This window comes from Callithrix jacchus, chromosome 19, assembly GCF_049354715.1.
Source record: "Callithrix jacchus isolate 240 chromosome 19, calJac240_pri, whole genome shotgun sequence".
NCBI lineage: Eukaryota > Metazoa > Chordata > Mammalia > Primates > Cebidae > Callithrix > Callithrix jacchus.
In genome coordinates this window covers 41,892,089-41,909,376 of record NC_133520.1, presented here as the reverse complement: position 1 = coordinate 41,909,376, position 17,288 = coordinate 41,892,089, and the positions used below count along the sequence as shown (strand labels likewise).

General features: G+C 50.2%; 1 long non-coding RNA gene across 1 annotated transcript in view; it reads right to left on the bottom strand.

Moving 5' to 3' along the window:
- Positions 1-664: 664 nt before the first annotated feature.
- LOC103789345 (uncharacterized) overlaps positions 665-17,288 on the bottom strand; it is a 52,348-nt gene continuing 35,724 nt past the window's right edge. Inside the window, exons 3-5 of the long non-coding RNA XR_615527.5 lie at positions 15,972-16,147; positions 6,781-6,985; positions 665-6,253 (exon numbers count right to left, since the gene is read on the bottom strand). This is a non-coding gene — a long non-coding RNA (uncharacterized LOC103789345). The remainder of the gene's footprint in view (positions 6,254-6,780; positions 6,986-15,971; positions 16,148-17,288) is intronic.

Genomic DNA, 17,288 nt, shown 5'->3' with positions numbered 1-17,288 from the left:
CGGAGGAGTAGGCTTTACTTTTTCCAGCAATGAACTTGTCCCAACGATGCCACTAGCAATCTGGGCCCGTAACACAGCACAGGACATGCTTTTCTATACAGCGATCCTCAGGGGCTGCCTCTTGCTCCTTCTTGCCTTGGTCTCCCATCAGAGAGCAGCCTCTGGAAGCACAATGCCTGGTAGAAGGCGACGAGAATGAGCAAACAGGCCATCATCGTTCAGACAGCCAGTCTGCTCTAACTCAGGGAGGGACTTCTGATCCCTGAGCTCCAGCGACCCTCGGTGTCCTCCTCTGGCAATGAGGACAAGTGCATTGAACCTCCCAGGGCTTTTGTGAGGACCCAATGTGATTGCGTGTACAGGCACGTGGTGGGGCCTTGGACGTCAATACAACATTGCACACGTACCCCTCTTTCAGGGATTTGCACACCCTAGGGGGTCCTGCAAGTTGGCTCATATTTTTGCCCCCAACACAGTGGTGACATTAAAATGCATGAAAGGACCACATCTCGGGCCTGCAACCATCAGTCTAAGAATGCTGGAGCCGCAGTCCGGGGTCTGTCACTGCCTGCCTGGAGAGGGAGTTTCAGCCTTTTGGCCACGACACCCGTGGGCAGGAGAATCTAGCTGTTGTGGGAAGAGTGAGTACCGAAACTCAGAAAGGTTTTCAAAATCAATTTTGTTTTACTTTGAGTTTTACATGGGAACCATTCCAAAAAGATCTGGAGCTTAGCTGTGGGCTGCATGTTGGTAGCAAGAATGTCCAATAATACATGTTCTTACATAATGTGAGAGTCTATGCCATCCAGCACTTTCCGCAGCATGTGGGCAGGTGCAGGTGGGTGAGGAGTTTGGGAAGCAGCACAGAATATCTCAGCACCAGGAACCCTGAAAAGGAGGGCAGCAGGCACACTGACACATCAGCACCTTCGCAGGGGCCTCCTTCACACCTGGTTACTACCTATTTCACAGGAGGATATCGTCTCCCTCGGGTCAATAGTTCTTCACCAAATCATCACAGTGAAATGAACCGAGGCCCTATTACACAGCTGTGGTCTTCAGCTCCCTTCTTTGCTTTCCAGTCACAGACTTTGGGGCGTTGGCCCATCTCTTTCTACCCCTTTTGTCAACGCCTTGGCTCTGGAATCCTTCCTCTCGCCTCTCCCCACCCAGGGGTGGTGCTGACCTTGCCCTGGAAGGAGGAACCCTTGGCAGCACTGGGTGGAAAGGCGCCAGCGTGGCTGGCAGGAACCAAGGGACAGATCCCAGGAGACTGTGTGGCTATTGACTCTCCTGCCAATTGTCTGGAGGGAGAAGCACAAAGTGCCCACTGTGAGAGGTGCCTATCAGGCCATGCCAATCAGTGAGGGGACGACAGTGTGTGCTTCTGTGATCCGGAGGCTGAATGTGGCAGGGGCGGGGAGGAGCTGGGAGGCAAACCTCTCCAGCCTCGGGGATGGGGAGCTGGGGAATGTGCGAGGGAAGGGCCGTCTCGCAGCCTGCCCCACATCCAGTAACTGGCTTCGCTGAGATTCTTTGTCAAATTCAAGAGAGGCCAGAGGGAGGATGTGAGAAACAGCATCTCTGTAGAAGAAACTGAAATGCAATCTCACCTGCATAACTGCACTTGTGGAGCTCTGTTTCTTAACTTGTTCATCTCTCGTTATCAAAAGAGTTTCTGTGTTTCCAGTGGCACTTTCCAGAAAAATAGAAACTGGGAAGGAACTCTATGTCACTTTCTGTGTAAAGTGAAATAGTCCTGACAAATCAGCTTTAAGGGAGAAGGCCCGAGGCTCCCTCTCAGATCCAGAACTTTCCTCCAGGGTCCCCAGACAGACAGGTGTCCAACCCATTTTCTCGGATGCAACAAGTAGGCGCCAACTTGGGAGCTGGAGGTCACGAATGAAAGAACACACTCAAATGTGCAATTCCTGGGCCCCGCCAGTTGAACCCTTCCAGGAAAGGGTTGCTGAGTCTCTCCTTGGATCCATGAGGCCCGTTCTGGGGCACTTACCCTGGTCTCCCTTGCCTAGGAGTAATGTTCGTTTTATTAGCCCCTCTAAATGTCAAACCCCTTGAGAGCAGGAACTTAAGCATTTGGGGGTTCTCTGGAGTCCTAAGCTCAGAACCTTGTAATTGACCAACACTCAAAACGTGTTAAATGAAAAAAAAAATAGGACTGGGAATACATGGCAGAAATAGCCTCCTCGCTGCTCTCCCGCCCATCTTGCATGTTACCATGGCATGACTGAGTGAGTGAGAAATAAATCGGAGACTGAGACGTAGTTAACAGAAAGCTTCTGCAGTCTTTCATCTGGTCCCCAGGGTTCATAAGTTTTTCCTCGGGGTTCAAGTACTGCAATGTGAAAATGCCAAGTTAAGACAAGGAGGTACAGTGTCAGGCCCAGTGCTGGGGAAACTAGGTTTGCCCTGAGGGTGAGGAAGGGAAGGAGGAGGAGACACATCCACTTCTGGGAAGAGGGAGAGGAGTGGGCAGGGATGGGCTGGGGACGCACCGCCCCCAGAGAAACGGCTCCTCTCGTGCCCAGGCTGGGAGGAAGAGCTCACCAAGCACGTAGCGTCCAGGGCTCCCTGCACTGCAACCAAGGAAGGAAAGAAGGTGCTGGGCCCCGGCCCGTGGCAGGGATGGGAGGAGGAAGCATTGCTCCTACTGGGGGACGTTAAGACCAGGAGATACCACTTTACTCCTGAGAGTGGCCATTACTGAAAAATCAGAAAACAACAGATGTTGGCGTGGAGGTGGTGAAAAAATAAATGCTTATATGCTGCTGGTGGGAATGGAAGTTAGTACAGGCACTGTGGAAAACAACACGGAGATCTCTTAAACGACTCAAAGGAGATCTACCATTTAATCCAGAAATCCCATTACTGGATATTTACCCAAAGGAAATAAACTCATCACATCAAAAAGCCATCTGCACGCCTATGTTTATCATGGAACAATTGCAAAGATGTGGAACCGACCTGAGTGCCCATCCGCCAGCGAGTGCGTGAAGCAAACGTGGTATGTACACCCTGGCACACCACTCAGCCTCAAACAGGGATGAAATCGGCCGTTCGCAACAGACTGGATGGAGCTGGAGGCCATTATTCTCAGTGAAATAACCCAATGGAAAACCAAATGCCATACGTTCTCCCCCATAAGTGGGAGCTAAGCTATGGGTGGGCAGAGGCGGACAGATTGAAACAATGGACTTTGGAGACTCACAAGGAGGAGGAAGGGAAGGAGGTGAGAGAGAAAACCCACGTACTGGGTACAAGGTACACTGCTTGGGTGACCACTGCACTCAAATCCCAGATTGTCACCACTAGATCATCATCCATGCAGCCGAAAACCGCTTACACCCTGAAAGCTTTGGACAATTTTGTTGTTTTTGTTTTATATGTCATTTTTAGAGTTTTTTAAATTAGACTTTAAGTTCTGGGGTACATGTGCGGAATGCGCAGGTTTGTGACGTAGGCGCACGTGTGCCATGGTGGTTTGCTGCACCCATCAACCCGTCATCTACATTAGGGATTTCTCCTAATGCTCTCCCTCCCCCTGCCCCATCCCCTGACAGGCCCCAGTGTGTGATGTTTCCTCCCTGTGTCCATGTGTTCTCATTGTCCAACTCCCACTTATGAGTGAGAACATGCAGTGTTTGGTTTTCCGTTAATGTGTTGGTTTGCTGAGAATGATGGCTTCCAGCTTCAACCATGTCCCTGCAAAGGACATGAACTCATCCTTCTTTATGGCTGTACAATATTCCATGGTGTGTATGTGCCACAGTTTCTGTATCCAGTCTATTGTTTCTGGGCATTTGGGTTGGCTCCAGGTCTTTCTGTTGTGAACAGTGCCGCAGTGAACATACGTGGGCATGTGTCTTTACGGTAGAATGATTTATAATCCTGTGGGTATGTGAATTACCTATTTAATAAATGGTGTTAGGAAAACTGGCTAGTCATATGTATAAAGTTGAAACTGGATCCTTTCCTTACACAGTATACAGAAATTAACTCAAGATGGATTAAGGCTTAAATGTAAGACCTAAGACCATAAAAACCCTAGAAGAGAACCTAGGCAGTACCACTCAGGACACAGGCATGAGCAAAGACTTCATGCCAAAACATCAAAAGCAATGGCAAGGAAAGCCAAAATAGACTAATGGGATCCAATTAATCTATTGAAATTAAAATTAATACTACAGTAAATAACTGTAATAAAGTAACCTCATAGGAATCTTGAAACAATAAAGAGGACACGGAAAAACAGCAAGGACTCATTTCTGAGTATGCCGTTGAAAACTCATCCCCGGGACTATAACAGTTCCTCTGGGTTATCCCTCTCTATTCCCCAGCACCAATATCACACACTCACACTACCGCACACACATACACAGACACGGTTCATTCACGGCAGAGTGAAGCATCTTCCCTCAGACACATCAAGACTGAGGTTTAGACAAGCACCTCCTAAACAGGCAGGAAGAACTGAGTCTCATGAAAACTTTGTGCTGCACAGGACTGGGTGCAGTGGCTCACACCTGTAATCCCAGCACTTTTGAAGGGTGAGGTGGGTGAATCACTTGAAGTTGGGAGACCAGCCTGGCCACCACGGTGAAACTTGGTCTCTACTGAAAACACAAAAAGTAGCCAGGTGTGGTGGCGGGTGCCTGCAGTCTCAGCTACATGGGTGGCTGAGGCAAGAGAATTGCTTGAACCTGGAGATGGAGGTTGCGGGGAGCAAAGATGGTGCCACTGCACTGCAGCCTGGGCGACAGAGCGAGACACTGTCTCAAAACAAAAACAAAACAATGAGCAGCCCCAAAAACGCTATGCTGTAAAGAATGCAACTATGTTCACTGATTCTCTTAAAATCTGAAGCCTGTGGCAGAGCCCCTCCGTGGGGCGTCATTCTGCTGCCATGCACCAGCCCAACACAGCCTCGCACACCCACCATCAGATAATCTGGACAGGCTCAGATAATGTGGAGAACATTAGAATATTGAAGCCTGCATGTTGACATGATATAGGGAAAGGGAGATGAACATTCCTGAATCCTCAGCTCCCACCAAATGTCACACTCTCTCCAGACAGCCTCTGGCTCAATCTGGAGGTGGTGTGGCCAGAGGGTCTTTCATCTGAGTTAAACTGAAACTCAGACAAGAGAACTGAACGGTATAGGGGAGTGGGCTGGCTATGAAAGAGAGCTGTTGTTGGACCTCCTGAACCCAGAGAGAAGGAAGGAGAGAGAGCCAGGGACTCCGGTTGGGGCTCGAGGGCCCCTCCTGCTGCACCGGGAGCCTTGCTCTCCCCGACTCCCCAGCCCCCAGCTGTCCTGGTCCCTGCGGCGCACACTGTCTGCTGGCCAGTGGCTGGGGAGATCCAAGGCACTGCTTCATCCTGGTCTCCAGAAAGATGAGCTCCCTAAACAGAAATGGCATCTCTTTTCCATGCAGAAGCTCACTGCTGCCCCCTTCTTCAAGCCCATTCCCAGCGCCTCTGGGCATCCACCCTGTACCCAGACTACTGTGACAGCTCAGGGGGGAAAAGGACAAGCATCTGTGGACTCAAGGATCACAGAGCTCCTCACAAAAAGAAGGGATGGGACATTGCTCATGACTAAGTGTACTCCCAATGTCAGCGCACATCAGGGTAACGGCAAAGTCGGTAACCTGGATTGAAAGTGCAGAAGCGGGCTGGGCGCGGTGGCTCAAGCCTGTAATCCCGGCACTTTAGGAGGCTGAGGCGGGTGGATCACAAGGTCAACAGATTGAGACCAGCCTGGTCAACATGGTGAAACCTCGTCTCTACTAAAAAAAAAAAAAAAAAAAAAAAATAGCTGGGCATGGTGGTGCGTGCCTGTAGTCCCAGCTACTTGGGAGGCTGAGGCAGGAGAATTGTTTGAACTCAGGAAGTGGAGGTTGCGGTGAGCCGAGATCGTGCCATTGCACTCCAGCCTGGGTAACAAGAGTGAAACTCCGTCTCAAAAAAAAAAAGAAAGTGCAGAACCCCCCTAGCCAAAGCTTCTGCATCCCCCAGCACAGTCCTGGTCTCAGATACTCTGTCCCCCAAAGCTGCTGAAATGTTCCAGCGTTTCTGATCTTTGCGGCATCTCAACACCATCTCTCCAGCTGCCTCTCACTCCGGGAAGCCGCAGGCTTGCATCTTTCAGACAGTGGCTACTTTAATTTGGAAATGGTGGTCCCTGCAATTCAGAGCGAACATTTATCTGTGGTGGCCAGCAATGTGCCTGGAGGAGGAGAGAAAAGGGATGGACGTTAGCTGAGGATTGCAAATGTTGGGCTGTCTCCACAATGGGAATGATGGGAGCCGGAGGCCGAGGCCTGAAAGTTGAGAATGTGTTTCCAGGCCTCGTAGAAGCAGGGGTTTGTGGCACGGGAGTGTGTGTGTGGCGGGGATGAAGAGGATGGGAGCTTGCTGTAAGCTGATGATGTGGGGCCTCGAACACCCAGCCTAGCAGTGCAGACTTGATGCTTTATGTCCATGTCACCTGAAAAACCTACTGTCCTCCCAGATGTGAACAGATGTTCCCTGAGGGATGGGGGTCTGGGTCCTATTCTCCATCCTTCCTTGTCTCAATATGTTCCCTGGAAGTCTGGCCTCTAGGAACCATGTGATCTGGACTCCCGTGACCTTTGGCCTGGGCTTGGGTTCAGTCGGTACCGGGGTTGAAAAAGAAGCCAGCGCATTTATCCCCGAGCTCCTTGCTGCCATGCTGTTTGTGAGTTTCAGGCAGTGCCCCTCCCAAGTTCATACCTGGGCTGGGCTGGGCTCTCCTCCCTCGTGGTGAAGCCTCAGGTGGGAGCAGCTTCGCTCTGCTGCCAGCCCCCGGGTGCCTCATCATCCCCTTGCTGGTTTTCTTGCTCTGTTCCTGCTTCTGCTGACAGTCCTCACAATGACTCCTTTCATGAGCCATCTGTTTCCTGCCAGGATCCCAGTCAAGGAAATTTGGGGGACACGCCTGAAAATTTGCAAAGCTTATTAGCGTCTTAAGGCTCCAAAAAGTCCTGCAGTAAAGAAACCTTCAATTTTGTTGGGTCTACAAAACGCTTTTTTAACTTTTTTCATGGAAAATATTCCCTGAAATGGAATTAGTTCTTCCAGAGTGTAGGAAGTACTGCTGTAAATGAAGGGTCATCTGAGGAGGGGAGTGACAGGCTCAAAGCGATGCTTTGGGAGAAGCCATGGGACCCCTGGGAAGGATGGATTAGGAAGAACAGAAGCAGGGACATCAGAAAGGAGCATGGGTAATAAATAGTCTCAGCATGAAGGTGTGATTTGGATCACGGCAATGGGAAGGAAGGGACATGAACAGGCTCTCCTGGACCCCTCCCACCAGCCCCCATGAGGCTGGGCAGCTACTGTGGCCTCCGGCAAGAACAAAGCCTCTGCCAGGGGTGAGTTCTGTGATTCAGCCTGATGTCCTCTTCAATTATTATTTTTATCATCAAATTTCATTTTACTGGGATTCTTATTAGGAACACTCAGAAGATAGTACCTAGGATGCAAAAAGCAGGCAGGGCCCAGAAGCAGAATGTAATCTGCTCATCCAATACAGTCAACTCTTTCTCACCAGTGGTTGTATGATTCAAAAATAGCACCCATTTTGATGAGAAAACTGCAGATTTTAATAACTGTGATGACCTGTTATTAAAGAGGAATTGGGATGCGGAGGAGCATTTCGGAGGGCCACGGGTGGGCAGCCCCGGCCTCGTGTGAATGGGAAGCGTCCTTGGTCGAAGGTCTTGATTTGTGAGGTTTTTGTGCCTGTAGAACTTTTGCCACGTCCTTCAATAAAACTCGCACTGCTGTATCCTCCTGACAAACTCCGAGGACCAAAGTGGTCCCCGCAGCCCCCCTCTGCCTTCCTTAGCGCCGCATTATGACCAGGGAGATGACACAGCCACTCCGTCTTCCTGTGTTCACATTTCTGCTTCATATTTTTACCTTAATTGAACTTTTTCACAGAAATCCAGAGATAGAGCTGAGAACCCCAGGCCTCCCAACAGACACGTTGTTAAGGTGGTGTAATCAATTCTCAATTATTTTCAACAAGGAAAGGAAGCATCAGAGCTGGTACCAGAGGACTCCAGGAAGCTGCTCAGCAGCTGGAGTCACAGAGGAGGGACTCAGGGGCCAGGCACACACCCTGCAGGCACCAAGAGTTCCTGGTCAGATAAATGCCTAAAGGAGCCCTTTCTTTCTTTTCTTTTCTTTCTCTTACTCCTTTTTTCCTCTATCCCTCCCTTCTTTCTTTCCCTCCCTCCCTCCCTCCCTTCTTTCTTTCCCTCCCTCCCTACCATCTTTCTTTCCCTCCCTCCCTCCCTCTCTCTTTTCTCTTTCTTTCTTTCTCTCTCTCTCTCTCCTTCTCTCCTCTCCCTCTCTTTCTCTATTTCTCTATTTCTTTCTTTTCAGAGTTCTGCTCTTCTTGCCCAGGTTAGAATGCAATGGCATGATGTTGGCTCACTGCAACCTCTGCCTCCCAGGTTGAAGTGATTCTCCTGCCTCAGCCTCCTGAGTAACTGAGATTACAGGTGCCTGCTGCCACACCCAGCTAATTTTTTGTATTTTTAGTAGAGACAGGGGTTTCACCATGTTGGCCAGGCTGGTCTTGAACTCCTGACCTCAGGTGATCCACCCACCTTGGCCTCCCAAAGTTCTGGGATTACAGGTGTTAGCCACTGTGCCCAGCCAAAAGAAGCCCTCTCTAAGTGGTTTGGATCCAGGGGACATAGCCTTCCTGGCGAAGAGCACATGGGTCTTGAAGACACAGTGGCTGTCTCCAATACCCAGGAAGAGTCATGGGAAAAAGCAAAAGAGCTTATTCCCTGCAGCTCTGAAGAGCAGCCTAGAACAAATGGTCAAAAGGCTAGAGTGCTATAAGGCCAGGTGTGGCGGCTCACACTGCAATCCCAGCACTTTGGAAGGCCTAGGCGGGAGAACAGCTTGAGCCCAGGAGTTGGAGACCAGCAGGGCACCATAGTGAGACTACGTCTCTACAAAAAAATTTTTCAACTTATCCAGGTTTGATGGCATCCACCTATAGTCCCAGCCACTGAGAAGAGACTGGCAGGAGGGTTCCTTGAGCCCAGGAGTTCCAGGTTACAATGAACTATGATCTCACCAATGCACTCCAGCCTGGGCGACAGAGTGAGACCCTACCTTAAAAAAATGATGCCATGGCACTATGGACTCTGGATGGTAATGATGTGTCAATGCAGGTGCATCATTCATCCGTTGTAAAAAATGCACCGCTCTGGTGGGAGGTGTTGATAACTCAGGAGGCTACTCTGTGGAAGGGGCAGGGAGATGGATGGGCAGAGAAAATACAGGAAATCTGTACCTTCTGAATTTTGCTGTGAACCTAAAATTGTCCCCTGTAAAAATAAAGTGTATTTTTAAAAATGATAGACTTGGCCCAGGCACGGTGGCTCATGCTTGTAATCCCAGCACTTTGGGAGGCCAAGGCAGGTGGATCACCTGAGGTCAGGAGTTCAAGACCAGCCTGACCAACATGGAGAAACCCTATCTCTACTAAAAATATGAAATTAGCCAGGAGTGGTGGCACATGCCAGTAATCCCAGCTACTTGTGAGGCTGAGGCAGGAGAATCACTTGAGCCCGGGAGGCAGAGATCGTGCCATTGCACTCCAGCCTGGGCAACAAGAACAAAACTCCATCTCAAAAAAAAAAAAGGAAAAAAAAAGACGGGCTCAATTTTCCTTGAACTGAAGGAACCTCCTAGGATCTGTGGCATCTCTCAGAGGGTTGATAATAGCAGTAGCACAGATCTGACTTATCACTGGGAGTTGATTATAAAACAGTTCCACCCGCATTTCAATAGACAGCAGCTCTTCTTAAGAAAAAAGGGGGTAGACCTCTCCAGTGATCTCAAATGTATCATATGCCAAAGTTCATGTAAAAAACAAGATACACAAGCCGCTTGCAGAAAAGCCTTCTAGTCCCTAAACGCGGTTAACATCTTTCCTTGTCACGGTGCCCATAGAGTGGTCTATTCCATTTTTCTCAGGAAAAGGATGGATCAGTTTCCAAATTCTAAATCTTCATGTCCAAGGGACTGGGTGAAACAAAAAATCTGATCTTTACAGAGCTCTTCTCAATGGGAGCTGAAAAGTGTTCCAGGCCTGAAGAGCTTCATGAGTCAGTTCAAGGCTATTAGGTTATTTATGGTTTGAGATCATCAAATGCCACAATCATAAATTAGTCAAAGATAGAAACATATATACACACACTTCGTTTTTAAAAGAAGGAAGGATCTGTAAACACTTCTACAGCTCTTCCCGGCTACTGCAGATCAGACTGTATTGACAAGGTGTAGCTGACACAAGAAAATGGGAGATTTAAGTGCCCCCCAAAAGCAATTTTCCTCACAAATCTCCAGACAATAAGGGCTGAGACGATGCACATTATATAGTTGCTTAAAATGGGATGAAGCTGGCGTGGTGGCTTATACCTGTAATCCCAACACTTTGGGAAGCCAAGGCAGGAGAATTGCTTGAGCCTAGAAGTTTGTAACCAGCCTGGAAAGCATAGAAATACCCCCATCTCTAAAAAATATTTAAAAATTAGCTGGGGGTTGTGACGCATGTCTGCAGTCCCAGCTATTTGTGAGGCTGAGGTGGGAGAATCTTGAGCTCAGGAGGTCAAGGCTGCAGTGAGCCGTGATGGCACCACTGCACTCCAGCCTGGGTGACAAAGCAAGACCCTGTTTCGAGAAAAAAAAAAAACAAAAAAAAAACCCTGGGGTAATTTGAGAATATTCAGGGACATAGGTTAGACAACCCCCCACCAACCTTTCCAAGCTGAAGATTTCATGAGACCCCCCCCCCACATCCCCACCACCCCTCATCTGCAGAGTCACCAAGAAGAAAGCAAGCCCTTGAGTTATGGAGAAATGGTCCCAAGGAAACTGGAGTCAGTGACAATATAACTGCTGGGGGAAAAGTGAGCAGACCGTGGGCAACAAAGAAATAAGAATAAAATAAAATAAAGCTGCTGGAACATGCAGTCTTGACGCCTTTCCATTTGAAAGTCGACACATCTGCTAACTCGCTGATCTTCAGAGAAAACCCCAATTTATAGATATGGATGTTGACGCTTCAAGGGTACACAGATTGCTAAAGATTGAAGAGTGGATAATATCCATGCCAGAAAGAAAAGGAAAGTGCTCTAAGGCTGTAAACACCTACTCAAGTCGGGGCACTGGCACACAAAACAGCTGCACGGGCTGCTTTTCAGTATGTGGGCACAACAAGCCAGTGGAGTCACCATGTGTTTTCCAACCAGGTAAAGCAGCATCGTGTGCGACAGTGTAAGTCAGCTGAGCTCACTGCATGCCCTTCCAGCTGCTGAGAGCCCACCTCCCAACCAGGGTCTCTTTGTTTCTTTCCAGGGGCTGAACAGTGATTCATCGGAGAATTGGCGGCTTGGAAGTCAAGACTCCATAACGCGCTCTGTGGGAAGGAGTGGCGTTCATTTTCCTGAGCCCTAGAGATCCTAGAGTGGTCTGGCGAGAGTGCGTATCGACCTCCGTGTGCCAGGCTCAGCTGCGTGCCCGGCTGAGTAAGGACAAGATTGGAAGCCACGGCTCCTTTCTGGGATTTTGTAGAAAATATCTCACTGTTTCCCTTTACGCAGCTGAGTGCCCGAAACACCTTGTTAGTAGGAAGGGTGGGCTAAGCATCTCGTGTGCCCCTCTGGCCAGCTCATATCTTGGAAGGAACAAAAATCAATAGAGATCGATGTCCAGCTTTCCTGGAACAACTGTGGAAGAAGTTTCCAAAGGCAACAGGAAAGGAAGCTTTGCAGGTTTGTTAGGGTGACGGAGGAGGGACCCACGCGGGGGTTCATTCTACCCATCAGAAACCAAAGTCCTCAGGGAAGGAGGGAGGGGCTGGAGGCACCTGGGCTTATCCTCTGCCTTCTCTGTGGCCTGTCTCATCACCGCAGGGGCTCTGCAGACCCCTGACCGAGGCCTGCCTGGGCTGCCATCTATGCCCACAGGGAGATTCCACCTGGATTAAGTAGAGAACTTCTGAGAGCTGCTCTGTATGTTTTCAGGAGAAAAGCAAGCATGTGGTAGAAAACAGAAAATAGGTCTCCAAAACAGGATCGGAGGAAGGGCAGGAGGAGAGAGAATGGTGATAAGCTGCCTGTGTCCTGCCAATTATTATATGCTCTGCTTATGTTTTCAGCAAGTGATTTTCCATTCCTGGGGAAGCGGCTGCAGTGAGGGTCACCAGGACTATCCCTCACGCACCAGGAAAAATACAGTCCCAAACAGAAGCAGTGTCTGCCCGTGGGTCAGTGAGTGCCAGAGTATCACGGGTCCTGTTCTGACCCGGGGTTCTCCTCCCTTGGGTATTTTTAAACATGTTTGTAATCCTTTCAGAGCTGAACACGAAGACGTGGGTGATGCCTGATCAGCCAAAGTCTGTCTGAAATGGGACAGTGTGGGCACTCCTCCCCCTGTCTGCTGGGACACTGTCCTTCCCTGGAGATACTACTCTTTAAGACACTAGCCTGGTTGACAGCAAAGGTGGAAATACTGTCCCTTCCTCAGGGAAGCCTGCCTTGATTTCCCCAGACAAGCTTCTCCCAACACAGCATACTACTTAGAACCATTATAGTACTTTATAGTACTTAGTACTTCATATAGTACCTCATGGTACTTAGTACCATTATAGTACTTTATAGTACTTAGTACTTCATATAGTACCTCATGGTACTTAGTACCATTATAACCAACCAACTAGTTAAATTGGGTGCTTACCCATTTAGGCTTTGCCTCTGTGCTGTGTTATAAACTTTTAGAAGGGGAGACCCTGACAATACAGTGTCTCTCCAGCTACTAGAACGGGGCCTGGTACACAGAAGGTACCCAGTGCCTACTTGTTGGATGAATGATTGAACAAACGAATGGCATTCTGGCCCAAGAGGGCACTGTTACCTGGAGAGAAAGGATGCAGGCCCTGAGCCTGTGGCTATTTGCTCATCCCCATTCTGAATGGCACAGCAAGAGAAAAGGCTTAGGATTCCTACAGACCAGCTTTGAATCCCAGTTCTGCCGTGTACCAGCTCTATGATGTTGGAGAGTTTTCCTATGTCCGATCCTCAGTTTCCTTATCTGTGATGTGGGGAAGAGTAACAGCGCCCACTTCAATGACGTGCTGGTATAAGGTGCCAAGCACAGTGTCTGGCACATAGCAGGTGCTAAATAAACATCAGTTTCCTTGGAAGGTCCGGAAGGGAAAAATAAACTGCACACTGACAATACGTGCAGAAGGGTAGTTGAGAGGGTAGCCAGAGAGGCAGCCCTTCTGGAGAGACATCCAGATTAGCATGTACAACATATCTAGATTACCATGTATCAGACATCTAGCTTAGCATATATAGGTCACGCATGAACCAGGCCTAGCAGTGGGGAAGACACTCTCACCTGTCCAGCCCAGTTAGTGGGGAACAAACTCCTTGAAAGAGATGAGGCTGTGGTATTGTTGGCCGGGAGCAGTGACTCACTCCTGTAATCCCAGCATTCTGGGAGGCCAAGGTGGGTGGATCATGAGGCAAGAGATCGAGACCGGCCTGGCCAAGATGGTGAAACCTTGTCTCTACTAAAAATACCAAAATTAGCCAGGCATGGTGGCGATCACCTGTAATCCCAGATACTTGGGAGGCTGAGGCAGAAGAATTGCTTGAACCTGGGAAGTGGAGGTTGCAGTGAGCAGAGATCCTGCCACTGCATACCAGCCTGGTGACAGAGTGATACTCCATCTCAAAAAAAGAAAAGAAAGAAAGTGATGAGGCTGTGCTGGTATCTTTTAAACTATGCACAAGAGGGCTATAGAGCAGAGGATGCTCATTCCACAAAGTTTGCAAACCCAGCAAGACAACCATTAGTCTCTGTGTCCGAAGGAGAGCTGGGCCCCAGCCCTCTGGGATCTCCATGATACTCTTCTTCCTATGAGCCTTGCTGTGACCTGGGCAGGCCCAACTCCCAGCCTCAGGAGAGATGAGGGACAGGGGCATGGGGCAGGAGAGGAGAGGTGGGAAGAGAAGGCCAGGCGTGGGCACATTAGCATGGAGCCAAGCAGGACAAGGGAGCTAGAAGAAGTGTGGGAGAGGCTGCAAAGGATAGGTCTGAGGCTGGGGAGTGACATGTGACACGGAACTGAACATGTCATGTGTGATCATGCATCCATCTTTTTTCTTTTTGAGATGAGGTCTTTTCTCTGTTGCCCAGGCTGGAGTGCAGTGACATGATCATAGCTCACGACAGCCCTGAACTCCGGGGCTCCAGGGATCCTCCTCCCCCAGCCTCCCCACTAGCTGGGATTACAGGTGCACTCCATTATGCTGGACTAATTTTGTTTGTTTTTGGCAGAGATGGGGGTCTCGCTACATTGCCCAGGCTGCTCTCAAACTGCTGGCCTCAAGCAATCCTCCTGCCTCAGCCTCCCAACATGCTGGGTTTATTAGACACGCATCTGTCCTTTAAACATGCACATTCTCTGTCCTTAAAATAGGGCTGGGAGCAGCTGAGGCAGTGAAAAAACTGTCCTACTCATGCACCCACTCACTCCTTCACTCCCTTAGCAGACTCTTATCAAGTCTTCACCTCGTGCAGACAACGGGCTGGGGACAGAGTGATGGGCAAAGCAGACAGTCCATGGCCTCCAGAGAGTCCACTGTGGGAGAAAGCCTCCATATGACAGTCACAGCTGCAGAGACACTGCACCTGGCAGGTGCTAAGAAGGGAAGGGGAGGGGCTTCCAGCAGGCGCAGGTTGGGGGTCCAATCCCAGGCTCCCCTGCTTCCACCTTTCTTCGGGTGACTTCGGTATCCTGAACGGCCAGTCCTCTTCCTCCCGAGGAGGGAAAGGAGCAGGAAACCAATGACCTGTTCCTCAGCCCTGGTGATATCTGAGCCTGAGACCCAGAACAGCTGGGGCAGCCTTGAATACAGGGCCCAGGGATGTGGTCCAGGAGCCTGATGGGTCCCTCCCCGCCCCACCTTCCCCAGGTGGAAACGACAAAAGGAACGCTGCTTCCCTGAGTGCTTCATGGAGTCCTCACAGAGGAGGGTTCCCGACTCCACTTCGTAGATCAGGAAACTCAGACCAGAGAGGGGAAGAAAGCTGGCTGAGGGTTCACCGTTTTCAGAGGTGAAGTAGGACCCTGACTCAAGAACCCAGTGGCCTCCTATCCCAGGCGCTCTACCTCCCGAACAGGCTTCCTGGGGCCCTGGCCAGCTTGCTTGGAGGTTTACCAACCACACTGCCCACCCTTCCACCAGCCACAGCTGGGTCCTGGGTGAGCCCATGAGAAGAGGCCCCAGGACCCTCTAAAGCAGGCATCAGGGCCGCCCCAGCCCTGAGTCAAATGCTGAGCTCTTGGCCAGGGGCAGGAATCTCCAGCTCCCTCCTCCCTTCTGGCAGCAACAAGTGTGAGGGTTCCCCTCCCCCCGACCCCTATTCCATTGTAGCCGGGCGCTGCAGAGCAGCTGGCAAACACAGAAGCAAACACCTGTGTGCCAGATCTTACAGCTGCATGTGTGAAACGCGATCCGTCTGCAGCGCCTGTCACATGCCACGTCCAGTTGCTGCACTCGGGCAGGCTGGAAGGGGATCCATGGGAGAGAACTTTCCATGGCAGGATTTCAAAGCCCAGGCACCCACCCGTCCCCTTCCTCCCACCCCTAGCATTTTATTCTCTCCTCTTTTTTGGCACTCTGCATTTCCGGCTGACTTTGCCTCTCACTAACTCCCTAACGGTGAGAGAGCTGGGAGCTGGTGCCTCCGCAGAGTGACACCCTCTCCACGAGATAATAAAGCTACTTAGCGTGCCCTGAGGGCGCTTCATCTTCAAAGCGGTTGTTTAACCACTTGCTCCGAGGGGGCTGCACATCTGGCTGAAACTGGTGGGTTACCTTCAAAGCTGGGGTCCCTGGGGGACAGCCGGGGGCATCCTGCCCGGTGGGGTCTTCTCAGGCCTGCAGCTGCCAATGTGTCCAGCTGAGTCCTGGGCTCTTCACCTGCTTCTCAGAGACGCGCTCATTTGCTGCCAGAATCACTTTTAGGGCTTTGGTTGATGTTAACAATCCGCCTGCATATGGGAAAGGGAAAAAATAGGACACTTCACAGGTGCTAAAGAGGGTGGGAAGGGGAAGAAGGAGAGAACCAGCTGTTTCCAGATATCGAGTCACAGAATGTCTTTCCCCAGAAGGCGGCTTTGCAGGGGGATGACAGGTTTCCCCCACTACCAGCTAGGAGGCATTTACCATGATGGAAGAGAAAAGAGGAAATCAAGTCAGATCTCCCATATATCCATCTGACCTGAGTGCCACAAGCTCCGTGAGACCTCAGATGCCTTGGGGTTTGGGCCCAGCCAGGACATAGGAGATTGTCATTACACAAACAGACACCTGTCTATCAAACCCTAGTGCTTTACACGGGTTATCTCATTTATTCATCCGATCAATCAACCAATGTTTACTCAGTCAGTCCTCACTACAGCCTTACGCAGTGGCTTCTGTTATGACCTCCAATTTACAAGGGAAGAAAAACGAGGTTCGGGAAAGTCAGTGAACTTTAGGGAACCTGTGAAAGGTTGTCTATAGTAAGGTGGTAGAGAAAGCTCTGAGCCCAGGTCAGAGGTCTGGCCCCCGAAGTGAAGGAATAAGCCAGAACGCTGGTTGGGTCTCCCCATAGTCCTAAAACACTAGGCTTGATGACGTCGGTGGGAGGGCGGGGGGGGGGGGAACTAAGTGCAGATCGGCACACCTCGTCAGCGTGCTCCAAGGAGAAACCTCGGATTCATGTTTTCCAAAGTTCTCACCTCTCTCTCCTCAACTTTCCCTTCAACTAAACACATTGTGGAGCCCCATCTCCATTAACAAAATAAGAAAGTTAGTGGGCATGGTGGCGCAGGCCTGTAGTCCCCCCTGCTCAGGGAGCTGAGGTGGGAGGATCACCTGAGCCCAGGACCGGGAGGCTGCAGTGAGCTGAGATAGCGCCACTGCACCCCAGCCTGGGTGACGGGAGTGAGACCCTGTCTCAAACAAAACGAATAAATAAATAAACAGATAAATAAATACCATTCTAATTCCAGAAGTCATTTTCTATGAACCCAAATTAGTTTTTTTTACCTTTTCACTTTGAAAAATTCCACGGAAACTACATCTGTTGGCCCCACCGTCCCGCTTCCTGCGCGTCATCTCCACTGTCAGCCCTGTTACCACGGAAGG